The sequence below is a fragment of the Podarcis melisellensis genome, assembly GCF_964234715.1.
Source record: "Podarcis melisellensis genome assembly, chromosome: 2".
NCBI lineage: Eukaryota > Metazoa > Chordata > Lepidosauria > Squamata > Lacertidae > Podarcis > Podarcis melisellensis.
The window spans coordinates 106,175,439-106,200,575 of record NC_138529.1 but is presented as its reverse complement, the minus strand read 5'-3'; the positions used below and the strand labels follow the sequence as shown (position 1 = coordinate 106,200,575).

At 44.8% G+C, this 25,137-nt stretch overlaps 2 protein-coding genes across 8 annotated transcripts in view; both read left to right on the top strand.

Moving 5' to 3' along the window:
* Positions 1–25,137, top strand: part of LOC309364859 (zinc finger protein RFP-like) — a 260,032-nt gene that overhangs the window by 128,523 nt on the left and 106,372 nt on the right. The gene's annotated exons all lie outside the window — the stretch shown is intronic.
* MGAT1 (alpha-1,3-mannosyl-glycoprotein 2-beta-N-acetylglucosaminyltransferase) overlaps positions 1–25,137 on the top strand; it is a 44,176-nt gene that overhangs the window by 8,908 nt on the left and 10,131 nt on the right. For 2 of the 7 annotated variants that reach the window (XM_081902892.1, XM_081902893.1), the window contains one exon: positions 2,874–3,008. The exons of 2 other annotated variants lie outside the window; for them this stretch is intronic. The gene's annotated coding sequence lies outside the window, so the exon portion shown is untranslated. Of the gene's footprint in view, positions 1–2,873; positions 3,009–8,996; positions 9,986–13,665; positions 13,858–13,882; positions 14,105–25,137 lie in introns of those variants that run through there. 3 more of the 7 variants (XM_081902898.1, XM_081902896.1, XM_081902895.1) reach the window with 3 other exon arrangements.

Genomic DNA, 25,137 nt, shown 5'->3' with positions numbered 1-25,137 from the left:
AACGCTGTAGTTCTGAACTGCTGGAGAAAATATGGAATGGAAATTGAGCACCTTCCTCACCACCCCAAATGCAGTTACCTTGGTAATAATCTTGACTTCAGGACACTTGTGGCCTGTGCTGTGTTTCGCTTAAGTGAGCGCCTTGGAGAATTGCCAACTTCCCTGTCTCAATGTTCATCCCCACCTGAAATTCTTTCAGATAAGGGCTCAAGGGCAAGTGTGCTCCCAAGCATGTTCAGATGGCCTTTCCTTTGTGAGGATAATGTTTCCCTGTCTGGGGGGGATTGTGTAATTTGGTGACTTCCTCTCTCCTGCCTCCAGGGACTGCAGCCTCACAACTGCAGCACTGTCTGAGATGTGACCCAGTGTGAGATGGTGATTCAGTTGACAGGGAGGGGATTGGCCCCTCTGCTGCACTTGCTGACTTACCTTTACCCATCTAGACAACCACTACTGTATTTTTCGCTCTATAGGATGCACCCAACCATAGGACACACCTAGTTTTAGAGGGGGGAGTGAGAAAAAAAACCTCTCCCTCTCTGCGCAGCGCCCCTTCCATTTCTCCTTCCGCTTTGCTGAAGGGGCGCCGCGCAGAGGGGGAAAGCTGCGCATCGCCTCTCCAGCGAAGCGAAGCCAGGAGAGCAAGAGGGATCGGTGCGCACCGCCCCCTCTCACTCACCAAGCTTCAGCGAAAGCAACATGAAGCCTCCGGAGCACTGCGAGAGCGCTCCCGCTGCGCTTCGGAGGCTTTGCATTGCTTTTGCTGAAGCCTTGGAGCCTGCATTCGCTCCATAAGACGCGCACACATTTCCCCTTAATCTTTGGAGGGGAAAAAGTGCGTCTTACAGAGCAAAAAATACAGTATATACATACTCATGTGGTCTCTCCAGGTGCACTCTGCAAAATGGTGCCTGCCACTTCCCTGATAGCCTCGTATTGAGAGGCAGAGCTGAACGGAGCAGTACAATGTTCATTGCAGTAGCAGCACAAAGCTTTCAGTGCTTTCACATGTGGACCCCACTACAAATGGAGTTACTGCCCCCATGTGATGCCTCAGCGCTTGCTATAACGGCGCACATGGGCACAATAATAGCACAAACTGCTCAGCTGGAACTTTCTGGCTTTGCGTTCTCTCGTGATGGCAATTGGCCAAGCCCGTAAAATTCTCTCTAGTTGGCAGCACTAGACTCGTCCCCTCTGCGACTGCTTGTGTGTTTCTTTTTGTTTTGCTCCTAACCTCTCTCTTCTTATTTCTGTTCAGATATGTCAGCAGGAGAAGCTGGGTTGTGTAATTTTAATTGTGGCGGTAGAACTGGAGGGAGAGTTACAGGGCAGATGGTGGCAGGTTGTATAGGAAGGGTGGGATGCATGGCTGGGCAGCATGGAGACCTTACTCCTGCCATTGCAAATGGATGGTGCTGTTGCAAGAATGCCAGTTTCACATGGGCATTAGTTTTCATATGGAATGCTTAGCCACAATTGGATACTATTATCAGATAGGCTGTTGGTTGGCATTTGGTCTGTCACTTGGTCAGCATTACAATTCTAACCAAATAAGGCTGGAATCTGTTGAATTAGTCTATCATTGTGAAGAACTTTCTCTAGGTTTCAAGGCTTCAGTGGATAAGCCTGGAAACCAAGAGGATGTCAGTCAAAGATGGGGCTTTTAAGAATCATGGGGGAGGCCTCATGTGTGAATGTAAGTCTCTGACATATTGACTGACAATCCAAAAGCAACACAGTAGGCTAATAATATAATTACAGTACTTTTGTATCACTATTGAATTATGTCTTAATTGGCAATCAGATAACGTACAATATATACATGGTGACACCAACTAATGTGAGTTAAGAAAACGTCCCAAAATAAGTGATTTTTAGGCTGGTAAAACACCACGAAGAATCACTAAAGCTTGAGGCAAATATGCAGTATTTGCAGAGAGTAAGCTGAAGAAAGTTGGTGCTCCAAACACAGCAACAGGACAGTCCTTCCAGGATGACCGACTGTTTCAATCAATGTTCTTCCTCAGCTGATTGATAATAATACCAAATGGAATCGGTTACATTCAAATACAATAAATGAGATGATATACCTGAACATTCTGTAAATGGTTATTACACAAGAGATACATTACCAAGTAAAACGTCCAAAAAGTACACAGGATACAATGTTGTTGTCACCATGTATATATTGTATGTTTGTATTGTATTGTACTGTATTTGTCAATTAAGACATAATTCAATAGTGATATAAAAGTATTGTAATTATATTATTAGCCTTCCATGTTGCTTTTGGGTTGTCAGATTGTTCTGTTCGCAACATAGTGCTCCTTTTTTGTTTAGTCTCTGACATATTGTCAGGTATTTAGGAGCCCTCAGTGGCTGCTGTTGGGTAGAAATGTTGGCACATCTGAAAAAGAATCTGACTTGCGTCACTTTGTGTTTTTATTTTATTTTTTATTAAACCTAAAATGCATTACCCCTTTTGATGTAAAGACCCATATTTTATTATATGAAGTCTCCTGCCTATTCCCCCTGCACTCCCCTCCCAATCTGCTTCCACTATGTTACACAGTTTATAAGGCTGTTTATTTGCATGTCCTGGGACAACAGCATGACTGCAGAAGTAGTGTGAAAGCTGCATTTTTAAAATTTGTGCTGAAAATCCAAGTTTCACCATCCAGAACATGGAGATTTAGCTTTCTGGGGGGGAATTGAACTTGGTCTTCTGACATCCCTCTCCTGAACTTTGTGCCATGCCTCATTTATCCATGATGCAGTACAGAGATCCTATTGGTGCATCAACCTATACTAGTTATATTTGAATGTTTCTTTGGCAGCAAGTATCAGACTTACTTTTTCTTTTTAATTAGGTGACTTCTTGGAGTCTTGAGTCTTTCGCAAAGTGGATACCACATCTGCACACATGCCATCATGGGAGTTGTCTTACACGCTATACTTGCGTTTAAAAATATAAGGAGCTTTTTGTGCCTGCTTCTGAGAAAAAGGTAGGTGGGGACTCAATAAGCATGGGTCTGGGGGGGGGGATCAAACTTTTCCTAGCTTACATTTTTTAGATGGAGTGCCAAGCATCAACTGTCTCTTATCTTTAAAACAGGCTTTTTTAGAAGAAGTATTAAAATTTGATTGGGGTCACTTATTTGGATGTGCATCTTGCATTTTTATGTTATGAAGCACCCTAAAATCTACAGATGAAAAGCAGTATACAAATTTAATAAATAAATATTGAAATCAGTGCGAAGGTTGACAAGTTAGCTTTGCATTTGAGATAACCAAGTTTATTACCGGAGAAATTTCATGCACTTTGTCATGGCTTATGACTTTGAGCATATGACTTTATAACCCTGTTGTTTTGCCCTGAAAGGCTTTCATTTTCTCACAGAATAGCTGGGAATGAGTTCCCACATAGCAGTTAACTAGGGTTGCCATACTTCCAAAAGTGAAAATCCGGACAGAGTTGTTGTTGTTTTGAGTGGACCCTGCCACCTCCCCAAAGCCTGCCTGGTTTTGAGAAGGCAGCATAAGGGCTCTTGGATGCTCCCACAGCCCTGGCACTGCTTTTCCAAAGTGAGACCTGCCTGCATCTCCCTTTCCAGCAGGGCAAACTAAGCTGCTTAAAAGTGCTACAGAAGCCCTTGGAGGGAGGCAGTCTGCTCTAGGAAGCAGAGAAAGGGAGAGAATGGAAGAGGGATCCTGGCAGAAGGAACGAGAGGGAAGGGAAGGAAGAGGGTCTGGAGGAAGAGGAGAGGGTTCTGGGGTGGGGAGGGGTGTCCAGACAGGAGGGGAGTAAAGGGGGGATTAAATCAGTAAGTCCCAGTTGGAGGCAAGGAGAGTCTCCCTGAGCCAAATATATCCTCATTTTCTGGAGGGAGCCCCGCAAAAGGGGAGAGAAGGATGTTGTTGTAGGGAGGCGACGTTGGATGGAAATTGAGAGGAGGGGGGGTGCAGAAGAGGCATGCTGGGGAGGAAGGGGGGAGCCGGGGGGGGGCTGCTACTTGTTTTGTATTGGGGAGCTTGGATAGGGATGTGATGACAGTTGGGTGCTGAGGAAAAATGCAGCAATTCTCATTTGTGATTTGGCAGAGGGGTAGGAGAAGCTTAAAGGCTAGATGTCCCAAATCAATACAGTGCCAAAAGTATCTCTTTAGGGTCCAGTTTTCAAAATTGCTCAAGGTATTGGAACCGTTTTATCTACGCCTCTCTCATTTTTATTCTTTCTGTTAAATGCAGGTATGCTAACAATCCTGCCCTATATTTGCTGTTTGATCTTCCATGTCCATTTTATTTTTCTTCTGGCTCAGTGGCAGTCTGCTGCAAAGCATACCATCTCTCTCCTGGAGTCAGGCATGACATTTCTTCCCTTCTTTTGATGCTCAACCTTTGTGGATGTCTCTATTCATCTTAAAACGTGCCCTAGAAAGAGAGGCAGCTGCTGAAGGTAGATAGAATAAAGCACAGGGAGAAATGTAGCTTGCAAGTGTAAAACGAAATGGAATAGCACCCCATAATAAGATGACAAAAGAATGGGGGCCTATAATGGTTCCTATTTCATTCTGTGTTGTTTTAAAAAACAAACACTATTTTTAAACCTTCCTGAGGCTTCCAGCAGACAATAGTATTTCTGACCAATAACCTTAGTTATTAGCAAGTGTTGCACATCACCTTAAAGTGGTTCACAAAAATTACTTGCCAGCCTGGTGACTATTAGTCCTTTACTGGCATACTGGCAATCTGAAAGGGTTCCTTCCCTGTTTCCCCATTGGGTGGCAAATCTTCCTCAACCCAGACAGCCGATGCCAGCTATTTACAAGGCTAGCCAAATAATAAGAGCAGGTTGGGAAATGAGAAGGCAGACCATGGGAGGATTGTTCAAGTAACTTCTGCTTTTGTACATGAGGATAGCCACTCCGAAACCAGCACATTGTTTGATGAAGCGGTGTCTGCCCACTGTAATGTGGCAGGTTTCAGGTTTGAGAAAACAGTGTGCAAATTGCAGTAATTTGCTTGAAACTGAAACATTCAAATAGGGTGCACACATCTGGCACAGGAAGTTGTTTTGCCGGTGTGATCAAAGTTGTCCATCCATGTCCTAGACTAATACTGGGGTCAGATTCCTTTATTAAGGGTGCATATCCTTAAAATGCAGCAGAATGCCAGCTCGGCATAGATAGAGCCACACTAGACATATTTATTCAACAATATTTTATATAGGTAAAAATAAAGGTAAAGGACCCCTGGATGGTTAAGTCCAGTCAAAGGTGACTATGGGATGCAGCGCTTACAGTAGTGCCTCGCAAGACGAAATTAATCCGTTCCGTGAGGCTCTTCGTATAGCGGTTTTTTCGTCTTGCGAAGCAAGCCCATTGACAGCTTAACGGATTAGCAGTTTAGCGGCTTTTAGCGATCAGCTGTTAAGCGGCTTATCAGCGGATCAGCTTAGCGGCTTAGGAAAAGGGGGGGAAGGGGAAAAAACCCGCAGGAACTCGCAAGACATTTTCGTCTTGCGAAGCAAGCCCATAGGGAAATTCGTTTTGCGAAGCGCCTCCAAAACGGAAAACCCTTTCGTCTAGCGGGTTTTTCATCTTGCGAGGCGTTCGTCTTGCGGGGCACCACTGTATCTCGCTGCAGGCTGAGGGAACCAGCGTTTGTCCACGGACAACTTTGAGTCACGTGGCCAACATTACTAAATCACTTCTGGTGCAGTGGGACACTGTGACAAAAGCCAGAGCGCATAGAAATGCCGTTTATCTTCCCAACGCAGTGTTATCTATCTATCTATTTACTTGCACTGGTGTGCTTTCGAGCTGCTAGGTTGGCAGAAGCTGAGGCAGAGTAACGGGAGTTCACCCCATCACGAGGATTCGAACCGCCGACCTTCCGATCGGCAAGCCCAAGAGGTTTAGATCACAGTGCCACTCCTGTCCCATTAATATTTTCTGTACCACTTGATTGTAATAAAACCTCTAAGTGGTTTCCAAAAATACCAAAATTATCAGAAAAACAATTTAAACCAATTTTTAAAATCATTAAAATAAACTGTAGAAAATATTAAAACACACCAACATTTATGGGGCTGGGATGTTGTTGTTGTTTAGTCATTTAGTCATGTCCGTAGGATTGCCAAAACATGTTACAAGCAAGTGCCAAAAATAATGTAGTCAGGGCACCTGCCCAATGTCAGGAGGCAGGGAAATTCAAAGTATGGGTATTGCTATACTCAAAGACTTGATTCCTCAAAACTGTGGAGCAGGTATTATGTGGCACCTGTAACAGTGCCAGTTCTGTAGATCAAAGTGGTTTAGAGGGCACATATTGGGTAAGGTGATCCCACAAGTAAACTAGTCCCAAGCCATTAAGGGCTTTGTATACTAATAGTAACACCTTGAACTCTGCCCGGTAAGAAATCGGCAACCAATGCAGATATCTGAGCAGGGTCTCACTTCTGTTAGCAACTGTCCTGCAGCATTCTACACCAACTGCAGTTTCTAGGTCAAGCACAATGAAGCGAGTACATTGCAGCAATCCAGACTTGAAGTCACCAGTGTCTGAACTATTGTGGTCAAGTTTTCCCAGTCCAGGAAGAATAAAAGCTTCGTACCAAGCACAGCTGGTAAAAGGCGCTTCCAGCCACTGAGTCTACCTGTGGCTCCAGTGACAAAGCTGGACCCAGAAGCACCCCTGACTGCATATCTGCCCCATCCAGGACAGACAGCTGACCAGTTTCCCAGACACTGGAACCACTCACCCACAGTGCCTTTTTCTTGCTAAGATTCAAGCTCAACTTTTTCAATCAAGCTCAGCTCATTACATAGTATGAGGAGAAAGACAGCAGGCAGTTACATACGTTATTAGCATGTCACATTTTTTCTTACATTAACTGTGATCCAACCTTGGCTCACCGATTGTCCACTTCTGCCACTCCATATTAGTATTACTTAGCCTAATAACCCATTATAACTGCAGCACAGTTCTTACATTTTTCTTTTTTAAAAAAATTCAGGTGTATAAACTTGTGTCTTAGCCAAGATCTCTAAGATTGCTCACATTTGAATGCAGCATAAAGGACAATGGAACCCCATCAGGGAAAAAACATATTCCAAATTAACAGGCAACAAGGAAAACAAATGAGTAATAATATTTTTTTAAAAAAAATCTGTAGGCAGATTCTGACATTGTTCCAAGAGGACGAAAGCTTTACCAGTCTTCTAAACTGTTTGTAGCATTGGTCAGGTGAGCTTTTCTGGATAAAGAGCTCCCATCATTGGAGCACCACTGTGGAGGAAACCATACATCTTAGGCGCATGGACTATGCTTCATGGTAGAGGTACTTACAGCTAGCCTTCCTTCGAATATTTTTAAATCCTGGGGTGATGTGGAAAGCAAAAGAGCTGAAAGCAACACCACCCCTCATTCACCTATGATCTGATTACTTCCTTCCTTAAACCTTTTGAATTCCCCCTTTATGCAGAGATGGGAATCCGTTTCAAGTGTTCAGTCTCTTGTGCCCTGCCTGTAGCCCTTTATCATGCTGTTAGCTGGGTCACTGTGTCCCAAGCAAGGCAGATTGCTTACAGTGCCCATTATGCCCAGGGAAGGTATCTGTCACCAGTTCTTCTGAAGGATAAAGGAGAAGCTACAAAGCAAGACAATGGGTGTTAAAAACAAGTCTACAGATCGGATTCTCTCAGAATAATTTCCAGGGATTTCTGCCCATGGTGTGCATTATTCCTATATTTTTACAATTTTTATTTTGCCTTTTCTTTCCAAAAGAAGAGGCAAAGTAGTTAACAAAATGCCTGAAGTAACAATCAGAATAATTTATTTGTTGTTTATATTTATTGATTTAAATTTTACTTTATATCTCACTTCTCCATTATATCTCACCTCTTTCCAAGGGAGTAAACATTCAGGCACTGAATTAGACCCAGAGCTGCTTAGCTTCAGCAAGGCCTCGTGTGTGTGCCTTCAGATCAATACACTAAGACCATATCTACAACAAATTTATTTTTTATTTATGCTTATTTCCAAGTAAATGTGTTTACCATTCCTTTAGCAAAAGCAAACTGCATTTATTCATGTAGTCATGATACTGTTTTCAGTTTGAAATCCAAATTTCACATGCTTAAGAGCATGTCTACCCCATCAGCACAAGCTTTTCTACTTGTATAATGGGACTTCCCCCGCTCCCCTACTTCCCCCCACCCTTGGTTCTGATTTAAGCCCATGAATACAGTCAAACCTGATGGTAAATGCTATTCAACAATTTCATGCTGGATTCTTGGAAGTTTTTTTTGCCTGACAAATATTGATGTTTAGGTCAGTGGCAGAGTACCCTGGAAGGCTGAAATGTTCTCCTGCTGGTTTCTAAATGTACATGGGATTTATATGTCTGGCTTGTATCCATTTACACTCCTGCATAGTGACTGATCTATTTGCGCCATATAGAAGGGCTTTGTTGGCAGGTGATGGCTTCCATCGCATGTTGAAGATAAGGGGGGGGGGCTGTGCTGGATCAGACCAAAGGCCCATCTAGTCCAGCCTCCTTTTCTTACAGATGCTGGTGAGACATCTGCAAGCAAGACCTGAGTGCAAGGCAGTCTCCCTATCCTTCCCATTTGTTATTCCCAGCAACTGATGTCCAACTGTGGAGGTAGAAGTATAAGCAGTTGAATGAGCCCCTGATGGTGTGGTGAATATTATTAAGCACTACAGTAGTGTTGTCTGAGTGGATAGGCGGGCAGGCAAAGTTAGCATCTGGATATGTTGCATGATCTAGTTGCTGGGTTTCTATCTGTCTTGGGTGGTCCAGTATTATTCATTACAGGTGTTTGTCCCACCTTTCAGAATACAAATTCATCCAAGGCATCTTACTAATAAGATTAAACTACATTTTAAAAAAGCAATAAATTGCAGCAACATATAAAACGTAACTGGGATCCTTTCTGTGCTGCTGGTGGTAGTTCTGTGGAGTCCAGCCAGCACAGGTCCTGATGCTGTTGTCTTTGCCTTTCTCCCTGTCTCCAACCTTGAATCCTTCCTACAGTAGATGCTGAAACAGGCTCAGTCTAAGGAATCCTTCCTGTTGCTGACTAGCTGTTGGAGATAAGACAGGCCAGAACAAGCAAGAGACTTTGTATCTAAGCCTTCAGCCGTCTCCTCCTCATCCCACCCCTTTTCCATCTGAAGCTGGCACTTCCTGAAAAGGGACAAATTGTGCCTGAGGACATGCGCATTTTGTGCTGTGTCACAGAGCACAGAACCTGCCATGGGATTTGGCTCTTTGAGCATTGCACTTGCATGCTTTCCAAGTGACACAGGCTTTTGGTCTCCACAGCTTTGAAGCTTTAAAGCTGCGCAGATGGGGCGAATGAAAGGCTAACAAAGCAAAAGGGACTTTCTATGAGGTCTTCAAGTGGCAAGGTTTCCCTGGCTCCGGAGCTTTTTATTTCCCTTTCTGTGGCTTGCATTCCTTAGCTCTGGTGGCCCCAATTCTGACAGGCTTGGTCAGCGGCCAAGCCTCAAGAGTCTGTTTCCATTTTTCCAGCTTAGTGCTGCCCCTTCTTGGTGGGAGAGTTCTGTATTGCTCAATTCCGCTCAACAAGCAAGTAAAGCCACCGAGCAAAACATTATCAATTTACTCACTGAGTTCTCTCTCTTCCTCTCACTACTTTCTCACACACCCCTCTTTAGATGGAAAAGGTTAATCCTCCCTGATCTGGTAGCTGATGCTCACAGAGGAGGGAGTTAGGTATCATGAGGGAACCAGCTGGACTAGAATATCTCCATCCTGGAGTCTCAAGGGAAGGCATTTTTTTTGTACGCCTGTGAAACAAGGCTTCCTGGCTGCCTTCTTAACTCTCTGCGAGTTCACATGTCTTTCTCCTGTTAAGTGTTCATCTGGTCCAGAAAACTATCATGAAAATTGTTGACTTGTTTTCCGGCAAGTGAAACTGAGAGGCAAAAGGTGAGGTTATCTTAGTCTGCTGCTGCTTCATCACTGTAATGGTTCTAGGGGTTGCTCATGCGTAAATCGACACCACACCTGGCTAGGTTACCTGGGTGAACCCTTTCTGTCTGGACAGCCTCTCACCCGTGGCGGTCTCAGTCGCTGGCAGAATCCGTCAGTGGGCGTTTCTTGAACTTCTTCCAGCAAAGAAGCTCTTTGACGCCTAGTCGCCGCCTACTCTCCCTGCGCGGAAGCCTTCTGCGCAGGGAGGGTGTGGGCAGTGGAGGACCTGTGCTCTCCCCGCTGGTCTCTGGCGAGGAGTCATGGAGCCACCTCGCCGATTCCCCCATCTGCCCCCCTTCTCCACTGGTGCTACGCTGAATTCCTTCCCCAGCAGATGGGCTGCTTCTCTCCCTCCCAGGACGCTCTCCTGAACCCCTCTGGAGCCCTCCCTCTCCCTCTGGCTCCGATGGCAGTTCCTTGACAATCACCATCAGGGTGGAGAATGTGGCATTGGAGTTTTTTCCCTTTGGGCTCCTCTAGCTGCCGTTTCTCCAGTCACTGGGATTTGGAGACTTCAAGATTGGGGGTTGGTCTCAGTGGGGATCTTTCTCTGATTTCCATCTGCCTGCTCTGCTCATAGGCATGAACTTGAAGTGCTCCTCTTTTCTTGCTTTGAGGACTTTCAGTTTGAGACATTTATCCACTAGAGCCCTCCAGGTGTTTTGGGACTACAACTCCCATCACCCCTAGCTGACACGACCAGTGGTCAGGGATGATGGGAATTGGAGTCCCAAAACATCTGGAGGGCCAAGTTTGACCATGCCTGGGCTCTAGAGCAGTGTTTCCCAACCTTGGGCCTCCAGCTGTTTTTGAACTACAATTCCCATCATCCCTGACCACTGGTCTTGCTAGCTAGGGATGATGGGAGTTGTAGGCCAAAAACATCTGGAGGCACAAGGTTGGGAAACACTGCTCTAGAGCTGTGGCTAGAACAAAGGAGTCTTGATTAAGCCTGAGCAAAATACTTGAACTAGTGGCCTGGTTGACAATTAGCTTCATACTGGGGGCTGTATAAGTGAGCAATGGTGGAAGGGCCAGCAGTTTTAGACCTGCCTGCTGACTTAGTCTAGTACAATCTATGGGCCAATGGTTCTTTAATCTCCTACTCTTCCTTAGTGCACAACATAGACTTGGACAGAGCTCTCCCGTGAAGATGTATCACAGCTGCACAGTCCCCTGTGTGAGTCAAAACACAGGCAAATGGGAGTGAGCAGCTGAGGTGGATGTGAATGCTGCCAATGTTTCTGTTGCTGTTGGCACAGGAAGATTTTTTTGTAATATGTGAGCTCCCATAGGACAAAGTGACCGAGTTACCTAACGAAGAGCTGCCTAAGTAACAAGGAGGGTTCTATCTTGGAGGCCAAATGGGGAGCCCTGTGGGCCAAACTTGGGTTTGCTGCTAGCCTGTTTCAGGACTACTGAGAAACTAGAAACTGTGTCCTTGCACAGAGATGAGACTATTTCTCATCTCTAGGCTCGAATCACATCTCGACAGTATGACCTTTCCAGCCATCCTTCAGCCTTCCTTCTGTAATTGACTTGGCTATATGCACGTTGCCCAGACCTGTCTGCCCTCTGCTGTAGAAATGCATGTTGCTTCCATAGTCAGAAGGCACGGGATATAGCAGCTTTGCTAAAGCTAAGCAGGTTTGTGTCTGGTCAGCGCCTGGCTGGGAGACTGCCTTGGATAACCTGTGTATGCTGCTTGGAATTACATTGTGGAAGCAAGGTGAGAAATAAATTTTTAAAATCCATGTTTTGAACCTTCCTCAAACTGGTGCCATTCAGAAGTCATCTGGAGAATACCAGGTTAAGGAATGCAGAGTTCCTTCAATGGTTCTGAGCTATTAAGTAGAAATTTACTATAAGGTTGCATATGGAGGATTATCAGTGACAAGATGACTATACGTTATCTCTGCTATCCAAAGTGGCATGCTTCTGAGTATCAGTTTCTGAGGATCATCAGCAGGAGTGCTCTTATGCTTATTGTAGGCTTCGCTTAGGCATTTGTTTGGCTACTTGAGGAGCACAATGCTGGACTAGTAGGGCTTTGGCCTGATCTACCAAGGCTGCTCTTAATTGTCTGCCTTGGTTTTGTTGATGGCTTCCTGTTTTTTTGTCCATTCTGTTCATTTCCCCTCCCCCCCTAACATAATTACGCAGAAGACCAGGCAGGCTGGGAGAGAGTTCTGTTTCCTATTAGTGAGTAGGCAGCTGTGGTGGGGATGGAGTTGAGTGATCTGGTCCTAATTTTGCGTCTGGCTCTCCCCGTGTTCAATTGCAGCCTTGATCTTCTGATGCAAACTTGATCCAAATCATCCAATAAATGTTTTTGTTGTTTGGTGTTACAGATATAACACCAAAGTCTGATTTGTCACGTCATAAAATCAGTGAGAGCAAGAGAGTTTGGTGGACTCAATGTGTCTGATTAGGCATTTTAACCGTCTTTGCCTTCCGTGTCAAGCTGAATCCTGTCCTCATAATTAAACTGGTTCCCAGTGCAGTAAAGATTTTCTTCTTTCCCGCAATCCCCCAGCAGCCTCTTTGGTTAAGGAGGATTTTAAAATGCTCCAAGGCACATTACCATTGTATCTCTTTTCCTTCCCCCCCAGCAGGCTCTTCCCTTCTCTCACAGTTCCATTGTGCTGGTGTGGAAGACAAAAGTACACACCCAGCCACAGGTAACACTTCACTTTTTCCCTTGCTGTCCCATTGAGACCTCTGAGTGGTCTGAGATCATGCTCATGCTTCTTCTCCCTTAATCCCCTTCCCACGATGGGACTCTGAGTGGTGGTGTACATTGCACCCTTAATGCACAGCTTGTCTAAAGTGGTCTTCCTAATTTCCCCACAATTATCCCCTCCCTCTTCTGTATCCTGTTTACCTCGAAACCAGCACATTCTCTCTCTCTCTCTCTCTCTCTCTCTCTCTCTCACACACACACACACACACACACACACACACACACTTCCTCCACCAACACCAGAAACGGGCGACCAGCTGGCTGGGAAGAGAGCAGTTAATGGTTAACGCTCCTCTGTGGGGAAACGTGGCAGCAGAAATTAGCTCATTGTGGTCATTGCTTGCTTTGCTTAGCTAATCATCTCCAGGAGAACCGTTTTCTCTTCCAGACCTATTCCTAGTATTTTACCAAGAATATTGTAGCTTACGCCTTTGCTTCTTTGCTGATACTCTTCAACTCCACCAAAGTCCACTATTAGCAAGAGAGGGTCATGTTGATCTGTTTCCTTGGCATAAATGTAGTATGAGGGGGAGCTTGGCATCCACTTCAGTCACTTAGGTTAGAATCTGATCCCAGCTTTGACTCAGTATAATGCTAGTAACTGAGGTCAGAATCCAGCCCTCACCTTTCCCATATTGGCCAGTGCAACAGTTTCAGGATTACATTAGCTTCACTGCACTTGCTGTAAGATGCAGAGTTGAGAATCCAACCCTTTTTTTATCTTCAGCCTCCCTATGGGTGTTCTGGGTGTGTGAGGGTTAAGCCTTCCCTCTTCAGGTTGAAGGAGGAGAGGGGCCCTGACTTCCTGATAGAGAGGGCTGCCCTGTGGCAACCTCTTAACCCTGCCCCCTTCCCTCCTACAAAGGAGGGGCCACCTTTCCTCATTTCCCCGGGGAAGTGAAACTAGCTCTCTGGGTTCAAAACTTTGCAGCAGGGCAGCGTGCCTTGCCGTGTTTTTCCCCTCCCTCAATTCAGGCATCCAGCGAATCTGTCAGATTCTGCCCTGCCGCTCTGCTGCCACTGGAAATTGGATACCGGCGGAAAGATCTTTTTCAAGCGATAAAAACTGCCAGAGAGACAGAAGGCAAGTTTATAACACTGGACTTGGGCTGTTGATCGCAGAGCGGGACAGAGAGGGGAGGTAGAAGCTGAACATTGCAGCAGCGGCAGGGTGCTCTTGAAGTGGACTTATTTGTCAAGGAGCACAAGGAATGTCTCCTGAGCTGGACTTGCTAATCTGCTCGGGACAAACACTGTGTGTTAACTCCACAGAGCTTCAGATAGAGGGGAAAGTGCTGGCACCATGTGGCAACAGCAACTTAATGGTGACGGTGGGTACAAGCTGAACTTCTAAGGCGCTATGGAGAGGGGATTTAGGAACACTTTACTGTGGCACGGCCTTTTAAAAAGGATCGAATTCTAGGTTGTTCTGGTAATTCTACGTTTAGTTGTTTATATCTGATGAACTTGGTGCAAAAGAACTGTACAGTCTTGAATGTGTTTCCTATGTAGTAGTCTCTGAACAGTTCTGCGGTGGGTATTAGACATGGGAGCAAAACTTTTGAGAGACTTTATCTGACTGGTTTTAGATCCGGGAGTGTTTGTGTTTGTTGTGGCTCATGAGTACATGTACTTTTCCAGCAGTGCTGTTTGGATAGTGGGCCTCTTCGTCCTGCCTTCTGCCTTCTAATAGCGCTTACAAAAAAGAATTAGGTGATAGAATGGTCTGCACCCCTTAGAATCACTTGGAAGGAACAATTTTGCATGGTCATGGCCTCTCTCCTGTTGTCGCCTTGTATTCTCCCATCATGTTTGCATCCCTCATCTTACCGCCCAGCTAGATCCTTATGGTGGTTTATAGATGAAATATACAAAATAACTGCACAGGCTGTCTTAAGAGCTGGCTATTTACTACACTGAGATGCCTTTAGCGGCTGAGCCACTATCTGAACAGACTTGCTTGAGCCTCTGGGACTCTGTGTGTTCAACTGTAACTAGTTCTAAGTCCAAGGTTAAAGCATGGAGCCCGTCATACTGATATCCTGTCTTGCTAGGCTGCCTCGTGATTAGTCGCTGGGCGTTTCTGTTTGCTGAACAGCTGAGACTGTTGTGTATTTTTTCTTTTTTCTTTTCAGTCTTTAAGTAGTTCTGCTTCCCATTAACCTCCTGTCCCCACACTTTGTAACCTCAAATGCTTTTCTTCTCATGCTCCATTTAGAGCAGGTGTAGATAATCTTTGGCCCTCTGAATGTTAGTGAACTACAACTCCCATCAGTCCCAGCAAGTGTGGCTGATGGCCAAGGATGATGGGAATTGCAGTCTGGAGGGCCAAAGCTTCCCTATGCCTGTTTGTGAAGCTTACACAACCAACTATTGTGGCTTCAACTGTTTTTATGGGCTTGGCAGAGTAGAAAGTGGGACCTGGTTCCTGTGAGCATTAAACCCAGATGGAGGGAAGAGTGTTTCCATCGCTTTGCCTTCTGAACATTAGCACCAGTAACCATGAGGCTAGCAGCTGCGCTGACTTCCTGAAAGGTTCAGTGCTGCATTTAGCGTCACGAAAGTACAAAAACAGAATTTACTTCCTCTGGGCAGGGCAAAGTGTTATCTAAGCTGTCACCTAACAATGATGAACTGAACTAGAATTTGCCTAGAGGCTACCTTTCAGGCAAGATCAAAACCCTACATCTATCCTGTTTTAGTAAATACGTTACCCTTTTGCTTGTGGATACACACAACCAGAAAGAGTACTTTAACTCTCTCTTTTGGGGTGGGGCGGCAGGATGGGGGAATGAATATGCTCAATTCTGGCAGGGCTGGAAAACTTGAGCCATGAAGGAATATGATTCAATATACTTGGGGTTAGACTCTTGCTCATCTGAATAAGTTGCACAGGGCTGAATATGTTGAGGTTTGGGTTGTTTTCCCAATGTAGCCTCAGGCTTGTTGCATGTAGTATAGTTTCTACTCAAATCCTGAGATGACCTTTGGGAATTGTGAATCCCCAAAGTTCCCTGTCTTTGCACACAGTTCCATTGCATTGTCTGATGCATGGCTGTGGGTCATTGTGACAGTCAAGACATTTGACCAGGCACCTTCCCAGTGTATGCATTACAACTCCAGTATCAGTAACCTTGTGCCAGTTGCAAAGGTAAAAATGGAGGCCTTGATCATCCAAAGCTCTTTGCATACTACTTTCTGATTTGCTTTTTATCTCCGGTTTACCCATTGATTGTATCCTCCGGTAAGCAATAAGCATAGGTAAAAGACACAAGCCCAGAGAGTGTGATTTTCATGAGTCTTCTGCTTCAAAATCTCCACCCTTCCCTTAGTAAGCATGACTTCTTCGTGTTGTATCTGAACACCACCATGCCCAGACCCGACCTTCTCAGGGTCTCCTCCGTAAATGCAATAGTGATAGGAAGTGTGTAAACCTTAGTCTGTAGTTTAGAATGTGAAACGCCTCCGCTTCATATTTAAGGTGCTTATTTTTTTAATGAGAGAGAGAATTGTTAGAACTGATTGATTTCTTGGAAGAGCATTGTGTAGGCTTCTAAGATTTAAGGCCTCAAAGCCCATTGCTTAGAGGTGCTACGTCAAGCCAAAGGCATGTTTCATGAATCTATTGCTAGGATCAGCCAGTTGCATGTTCCTTCCCAGCAGCGTGAGGAAATAGAACTAGTCATAGTTCTCCAATAGAACAAGAATTTCTATTCACGCTGCCAAGAACCCTTTTCTTCCCCCTTCCTGTGTTAACCTAGCAAATGTTTGAAAAATCATTGTTATTCTGCAATGACTTTGCCCTGTGTACCTCCCAGATTTCAGCAGAAAAATAGGAGCAGGTCCCAGTTAGCTTGCAAAATCAATCCCCAACTCTGATACAGAAATGGCACATGGTTATGGCTATTTATGGCGAGATCCCTATTACTTTTTGTCCTTCATATCTAGAGGGCTGAAGTGTCAACATATGAATTTGAGGGAGTGCTGTTTTGCCATAAGGGGAACAAATGTGTAAGACCACAGACACTATAAAACCCTGAGTAGTACCCACAATGGCTACCCAGTATTTCAGTGATCCAATCCAGAGCTAAAATCCTTTTATTCTAATGTGAGGCGTGTATGCATACATATACATCTAATACAGAAAAAATGTTTCAGTGCTCCCTGTATTTTTTGAAGGAACCAATTTCTCCACTGATGCAAATATTGTGACTCATATCTGGTGCTTTGACAGTATTTAGTTGTGCATGTGGGGCTGTGAGGAATTTAACTGAAACTCAACAGTATCTGTTCCTAGGTTCCCCTTTGGGACCAGGGTTTTCCTCATGTGGATAGAGCTGGAGCCAGACAAAACAGGGATTTGTTGACCTTCCACCTTTGATTTTCTAATCCAGACCAGGGCTCAGCGTTGGACAGTCAAACAAGTTTGGCTGGGAGTTTTCCACTGACAGCTTGACAGATGCTTTGGAAGTTTTGGCATAGCTATTAGTCTGCTGGCGGGGGTGGACGAGGGAGTTCCTGGCTTTGGCTGGAGGGACTTGTCTGGACCTCAGCTCCTGGTGGGAAAAAAATGCTCAAGGTGTTTTGATTTGGAAAGTTGTAGGTCTGGAAGAGGTCCCTCTTATTTGAAGTCCCCATGCTGAAGAAGCCACTGTCGACACAGAAATAACTCTCATTCATTGACTCAGCTTTACTTCATTCATGCAAGACAGCAGACCAGGCTGGGGCACTTGGTTGTGGGTTCCCCCTTCCCAGCCATAACTGGGAAGTGGGGGGCTTAGAAGTTACTGTGGCCTGCAGCTCCCAAAGGAAATATCTGTTTGGATTCTGCTGTGCCTGTGTTGGGGGTTGGAATGGGGAGGGGGAGGAGGGGTGTTGGGTATAAAACAGACCTGATGCTCCAATGTTCTTGAAATATGGAACTCAAAATGGGAGGGTGTTGAATCCTGCAAGTTTCACTGAGTCCAGTCGTGGGCATTACTAATCCATGCGACATGTGTTCATGCTCTTGGAATGTTTTCTTTTGCTAGGGGCTGAAGGGAATACATGAGGCAGCCCTGAGGAAGTCTTATTCAGCCCAAAGAAAGAAGCTAATACAGTGTTGAAGCTAATACAGTGGACGCTCAGGTTGCGAATGTGATCCATGCGGGAGGCACATTCGCAACCTGCAGCGCTGCGTATGCACACGCGTGGGTTGCAATTCGGTGCTTCTGCGTAAAGCGCGATTTAGCACTTTGTGCATGCGTGAGCACCGAAACCCGGAAGTAACCTGTTCTGGTACTTACCGAGTTCCGGTACTTCCGGGTTTCGTGCGGTGCGCAACCCAAAAACACACAACCCGAAGTGCCTGTAACCCGAGGTATGACTGTATTGTGTTTGGATTTGATCATGAGATCCCAGAGTTATCACCCCAGCCCAGCTGGAAGTTTTATAGTTGCCTCAAAGGTGTAGCTAAAATTACTTGCGTCTCTTTCCAGGGAACTGGAAGATGATGGTGTGCTTTGATGAACGAGTTGGTTGAAGCATTTTACAAACTAGTGCTGAATTCCTGAACACACTTATCTGGGAGAAACTGAGTTTCATCCATTTTATAATTGAGATCATTTTACATCAAGCTGGCCAAACTATGGTTAATACAGGCCAGGTTCTTCACAGTTATTACCTGGAGGCATCTCATTCCATCATTCTCTTGCGGGATGGGTTTCCTGCCATGTTTGCAAGCACAGCAATCGTGGCCTACAGTGTTAATAAATGTTGTCAGTCAGCTCTTTCACTTCAAAGACTTAACTTAGGGGTTAACACTCCTGGCTTGGTCTGAACCAAGGGAAGCAGTCTGCAAGATGTCTTGGTCCCAAGTTGTTTAGTGCTTTAAGTGTCTGTAACAAAATATGGACTCACTGGGTAGCTTATTAGCAGCCAGTGCAGATCTTTCAGTGCAATATGCATAAAGATGCCCAGATAATTTATTTTATGAGGTGTCATAGAAAAAGCAAACAAAGAAATAGTAGAGTGCCCTAGCAGCTGTATTTTGTACTAGCAGGAGCTTTCATACCAGGTGCAAGTGTAGCCCCACATACACTGCATTGCGGTACTCTAATTGTGAGGCTACCAGTATATGGACCACTTTTAGCCAAGGCTATCACTATCTAGGTATGGTTGTAGTTGATGGCCCAACAGAGGTTGATGGGCACACCTAGCCACTGAGGGCCCCTGGACCCCTAGTGACAAATTAAATCCAGATCCCTTAGGGACATTGGATCACTTTTACAGCATCTGTAGGTTTGTGTATTCTGTGTGCATATTAGTGTTCATGCTGAAGGTCCTTTAAAAGATTTTATAGACCTGGCACACGTTACCTTTTGAAAAAGCACATCTTTCACAATCCAGACTTCATCCCACTTCATTTTAGTAGTGGGGAAAGAATGAGTTGTTCTGCGGTGGTTTTTTAGGGCATGAGGAGTCCTCATGCTAATTTTATAGAGGATGTTGTGTTTGGAAATCAGAATCTGGGGTCAGTGGAGTTCGTCAAGTAATTGGGAAAGGAAGGAGTGTTTGGAAGATAAGACAAGAAAGGGGGAAGTTGAATTGGAGCAACGATTTTGCATTAGGCAAGGGGTCATTCACCACCATCACACACACACACACACACATGACATGAAAGTAGTAAAAGTTGGCAGAAGGATACTTACGGTAATTGGGATTGTGCTGCTGCTGCTGCACCTCTTTAAAATGCATCCTGTTTGAGGATTCTAAAGGGGAAGGAAGGGGGCCGATTCTGCTCAGGTTATGAAGATGATGGTATTTGACTGTACTGATACTTAGTATGGTGTAAGCTGCCCTGATCCTAAGGTATATAGGATGTGAATCTGAAGTCAAATAGCAAGAGGGCTTTACCTGCAAGCTTGCATATGTTTGCATAGAATAACTGTTGCTTTCTCATCCCTTACTTATTAAACAAACATATAGGGGGGAAATCAAAACTCCTGCTCAAAGTATAGACAAACTTGGTGGCTATTATGCACAATGGCTATGTTATTCCACTGCTTTGGGAGCAATAGTCCCCTGAATGCTAGTTGCTGGAAGCTGCAAGTGGGGAGGGCACTGTTGGAGGCATCCCATAAACATTTGGTTGACTACAGTGAGAGCAGGTTGCTGGAGTGGATTGACTTTTAGCCTGATACAGTCAAGGCTCTTAACATTTTTATTGGTTGTGGGGGGAGGAGTATTATCCCTCCTCCCCTTTTTTGCCTCCCTAGAGGAATTCTAAATTTATTCTCCACCTATGTTCCCTAAATTATCTTAATGGACAACTTTGATTAGAGCCCAGAATTGAAATGGAAAGAGGTGGGATCTTTCCTACACATCTGAGGTTCTCCATCCATTTTAGAGGATGTTTTGTCACCAGGGTAGACTTCCCCTGCTTAGACATTATCCCCTTTCCCTTTGTTGCTCTTTCCCTGTCCCTTCTCTGCCTTCTAATTCCTGCCTTCTGTAATTTGGCCCTTTCCCAGTGCTTGTTCTGAATCTGGCACAAGGGGATGCTTTAATGCTTCTGTGGTTTTCAGTGTTGTAGTGCAGGACAACAGTTTAAGAACTTGCTTTATATTCTTGCATTTGAGGTGGCTTTGCAAACTTCTTAAACCTTACTGCTCAACTTACCCTACATTCTGCCCCTTGCCTCAGCTTACCCAATTCTAACCCTCTGCTCTACAGTAGAGTGCACAGCAGCCCTTCAGCACAGTACAAAGATCTGTGAAGGACACATGACACTCACGTGACATACATTGCAGGGAGTTGGACTAGATGACCCTTGAGTCCCTTCTAACTCATAAGATTCTATGATTAGAAAAGGAGTAGAATAAGACACCTCTGTGATCCCCTCTTATAGCTACTTTTCCCAGATCTGATTGGGATGGTGTTGTAAATTTAAGAGAAGGCATCCCTCAGTCCAGGATTATTCAGAGAGGATCCTCTTGGCTGGTAGGCAGAGGAAGGGTACAGTTTTCTCAGTCATATTCTTCCCTGGACATTTTTGTCCTCTTCCAGGTTTTCCACCTACTTCCCACCCAATCTTTCCTGCAGTTCAAAAGCCACTGTTCTAAAGAAATATAAAATGACTTTGAGTTGAAGTGGCCCCCTTGAGTAGGACGTCTACTGCTTAGGAGCTGCCCCTTGTCCTCCATCTTTGGTTCCATTCCTTTTCATGTGTCCTAGTTTCCCTTTCTCTTGAACATATGAAACTGACTTACATTGAGTCCATCCAAAGGTCTATTTGGCCAGGGCTGTCTACTCAAACTAGCATCAGCTCCCCAGTGTCTCAGATCTTTCCTAGTGCTGCCTTTCAGTTGGAGCTACTGAGGATGGCATCTGGAGCGTCTTCTATGCAAAGCATCTGCTGAGCCGTTGTTCCTATGGCTCCTGCCTTGGTGTTCATAGCAAAGCTCTTTTGGTTTTACCCCAGGAAAAATACAAACCTGTAGAATATTTATTTCGACCCATTTTTTTGTTATGCAAAAACTCAAATACAGTGTTCAGAATTTGGAGAAGATTGACAAGGTGCCAGGAAAGATACTGAAAGTTAACCCCAGTTAGTGCCAGTACATGCAGGAGACGGCAGGTAACAATGCAGACACTCTTTCAAATTTCACTCATCTAGCAGATTGGATTATGAACAGCACAGCTTGCTGTAATAAGCGCTGGAACACTGACTAGTAAGTCTTGAGATAAGTTCTAAGTATTGCTAGTTATTAAAGGTTAAACCCACAACTGCATCCCATGGATGGTGAAGCCTTCTCTTCCCATCATCACCCACTGGTTTGTTTGCACATGATGTGTCTCAGTGACCATTGGGAAATAAAAATGAGACTCCAGGCAGATAAAAGCCCATACCAGAAATGTCCATAGTTCTCATTCCACAGCTCCCTTTCTTTGCTTTCCACCATGCTGCCCTTGCTAGTACAATCAACATTCTAAAAAAAAAAAAGAAGAAGAAGAAGTAACAGGGTTGGAATAAATCATGCAACTTAACTTGACAGTTTGCATAATTTCTATTCTGGATGCAAGGTATTTGTCTGTGTCCTACAGGCCTTGCGCTTCTTTGTTGGGTGTACACGGTTGTCTGGCTTTGCAGGAATATGAGTGCTTCTTCTCCGTTAAGTCCTTGACAGATACAGTTGGACTTTCTCCTCATTTATATCAGTGGCTTAGTGAACTTGGCTTTTGAGATCAGTGTGCTGCTGGGATAATCTGCTTTAAAGCTGACTTTTTTCTCATATGCCTTGCAGATAAGGAAGGAGTGTGGTGCTGTGGCAAGAACACATTCTCTGCAAGCAGAAGATTGCATGTTCAGTCCCTGGCCATCTCCAGGTTTGGCTCAGAAAGACCCTCTCTGCAACTCTGGAGAGCTGCTGCCAGTTGGTGTAGAGTGATTAATATTGAGCTAGGCAGACCAATGGTCTGACCTGATATAAGGCAGCTTTCTGTGTTCTGTCACAGAGGGATGTAGGAAGAAGATGAGCATTTCTGGTGGTGCTTGGGAATGCCATCCTGACAACTCCACCTTACTCAAGGCTCTTTTCTGACTTGCTCACTGCTGATTTAGGCAACCTTCTGCTTTCTCTTGTTGTTTCTGGCATCCATGGGTGGAATGCAGAATATATGCAGTCTTCGGTTTTGCAGAGTGCAAAGATGGAGTTGTTCTCTCATCTCTGCTTTGCTGAATCAGAAATGTATGGCTGCTTCTACTTCTGGCTCATTCTTAAGGTGGCTGCCCTTGCAAGAGCGTCAGGCCCTCTTCATTATCAGGCCAACAAGTTAATTCTGCCAGTGCCCATGTCACTGAAAACATTTAGGGGAATTTCTCTTCCGACTCTGTTGTAATGTTTGAAGAACAATGCTACTGCTGAAAGTTCTCTTTTGTATCACCATATCCTTCCCCAACCCCCTTCTAAAATCCTGACTAATATTTATTTTTGCAAGGCATATGGAAAAAACACGACTTCCTGTTCTAAACTGCCCTCAGTTTTTTAGCAAGGCGAATACAGTTCCTCTGAAACAGTTAAAAGCAAACGTGTTCTTCTGCATGACGCTTGCCTGGTCTGGCATCCAAGCACACAACTGTTTTCGGCCAGATTCATGAGGCCCTCTAAAGTTGTATCCAGAGCAGTTAATACCTGAGCAGACTTTTTGCAAAACATGCACTCTGGAATAGAATCCAGGCACTGGAGATTATAATCCTCATGGCTGTGAAGAAATGCAAGTATCATTTATGTGACTGGTGCAAGGCTGGGAGTTGAGTACAGTACCATTTGAGTGCCCTAGTGAGGGTATTGTTGTGGGGGGGGGCAGGGGTGTCTTCTGTGTTCTGCTTGTTCCTTTTTAGCAATTTAGCAGTGTGTTCCTGTGGGATCAATCATTGCAACTGGGTGGCCTAAGGTGGGAAGTAACTAGATTTCCTTCCTTGACTGCCCCACTTTAGTTTTGTTTTTCTGCTTCATTTTTAAGATCCCCATTCAAACTATAGGCATGTTTGGTGCTGCTTCAGTTGAATAGTCAGGCATGGGATAGGGCGTCACCATTTATCATGTGCATGTTGTGACAGAGATATGGCAGCGCTGGCTGGGCTTGCCTGGTGAGATAAGGAGATGTTGAGCAAATAGCAAACTTCTCTTTTTACTCTCTACGTCCTTTACTGGGGACTCTAATTGCCAAGTCAGCTTCTCTTTGCCTGTTCCTGTTAAATGCCAGATCAGTCTTAAAAGGAACAGCGGTAATTCAGTATTTGATCCTGGATAATGAAGCCACTCTGGCTTGGATCACAGAGCTGGTGGGATGAGGCAGCTGACCCTGCGACTGTCCTACTTTCTCCAGCCAGGTATTTGATCTAGCATCAGTGTAGTAGTAGTGGAAGCCGAGGAGGAATCTATAAAGATTCTATCACTCTCAGCAGACACCTTGTCCTGCAGAGGGTTTTATATAGTACATTTATCTTGTATGGCAGGGACAGCCTGGGGGCTTGGTCGTCATTCCACCCATCATAGTGCCTGACTCCCTGATTGACTGTGCAGATGTAATCTCAAATTTGGTGTTTAACCACCTCAAAGCGATTCATTCTTCTTTTCTAGTGCAGTCTAAAATAACCAGGAGGCCAGTGTATTTTGAGCTCTACACATTCTACCGTCATAGATTCATTTTGGGTCTATGCATAGGCTATGAGAGCTGTTTCTGGTGTCTTAGCCATAAACCGTGAAGGCCAGTATCACAGGATTTACCGTATTTTTTGCTCTATAAGACTCACTTTTTCCCTCCTAAAAAGTAAGGGGAAATGTGTGTGCGTCTTATGGAGCGAATGCAGGCTGCGCAGCTTGGGTTTTCTGTGGGTTGCTGTTTACTTCAATAAAGCTTTAAAGAGGGTTTTCATGGTGAAAGCTCTGGAGCAAAAAAAGGGGGGGCGCTTGGACACAGAGCTTTAAAGTGTGACTTTGCCTGGAAAGAGCAGAGGAAAGGTAAGTGTGGATAAGCCTGAATGTGGTTTAGAAAGAGTAGGCAGAGTTGGTAGCAAAGAAGCCTATTTGTCATGTTGCCCTATGGAGCTACACCAAGTGGTTAGACTGCTGTTGCAATCTTTGCATGGAGACATCTGCAGCCCACTATCACCAATTTTGCCAAGCATGTTTGCACTTGAATCACTTGCCTCCATTCCGCTGCCACTTACTTTGGAGTCTGTTCATGAAATCACCTTAGCTTTAGTGAGTTGCTGCTATTTGGATGAATTTCAATTGATTTCAAATGAGGAAAGGGGCAACATTATAGGAGAGTATGGGGCACCAGTGGTTGCGCAGTCATTGCCCCTCCTTAAACCTTTGAAGGACCCTGATGACCTTAAGTACTTACTGGTTGTTTTCAGCATCTGTCATTCCAGGTTCTCTTAGGTGAAGCTATTCCCCTCCCCCTACATCCTTAGCAGTCTGATTTTAGCACCCACTGTTTCAATAAAGGAAACGACCATGGTTGCTCTGGCTGATGACTTCCCCCAAGAGAAGTATGGGGGAGTGTGACCTTGTTTCATAGAGAAGTTATCTTTCCAGATTCCCTTTGTGGGTTGGTGATTGGAGACACCATATTGTGGCAGTTTTGCTCTTATGTGGAGCGTAGAATTGAGAAGGCAGGGCTAGGGGATTGTTACTCCTGTGAGATTCCACAGGGATCAGTATCGTCTTCTGTTGTGTTTGGTGCCACTGGCTGAAGCCATCTGGGCATGTGGTGTCATCAATAGGCAAACCACTTGTTCAGGCTATCCAGTTTTCTCCAGAACACAGACAGGAAACTGATGTTAAGCTGCTTCAATCTGAGGGTGGACTATCCT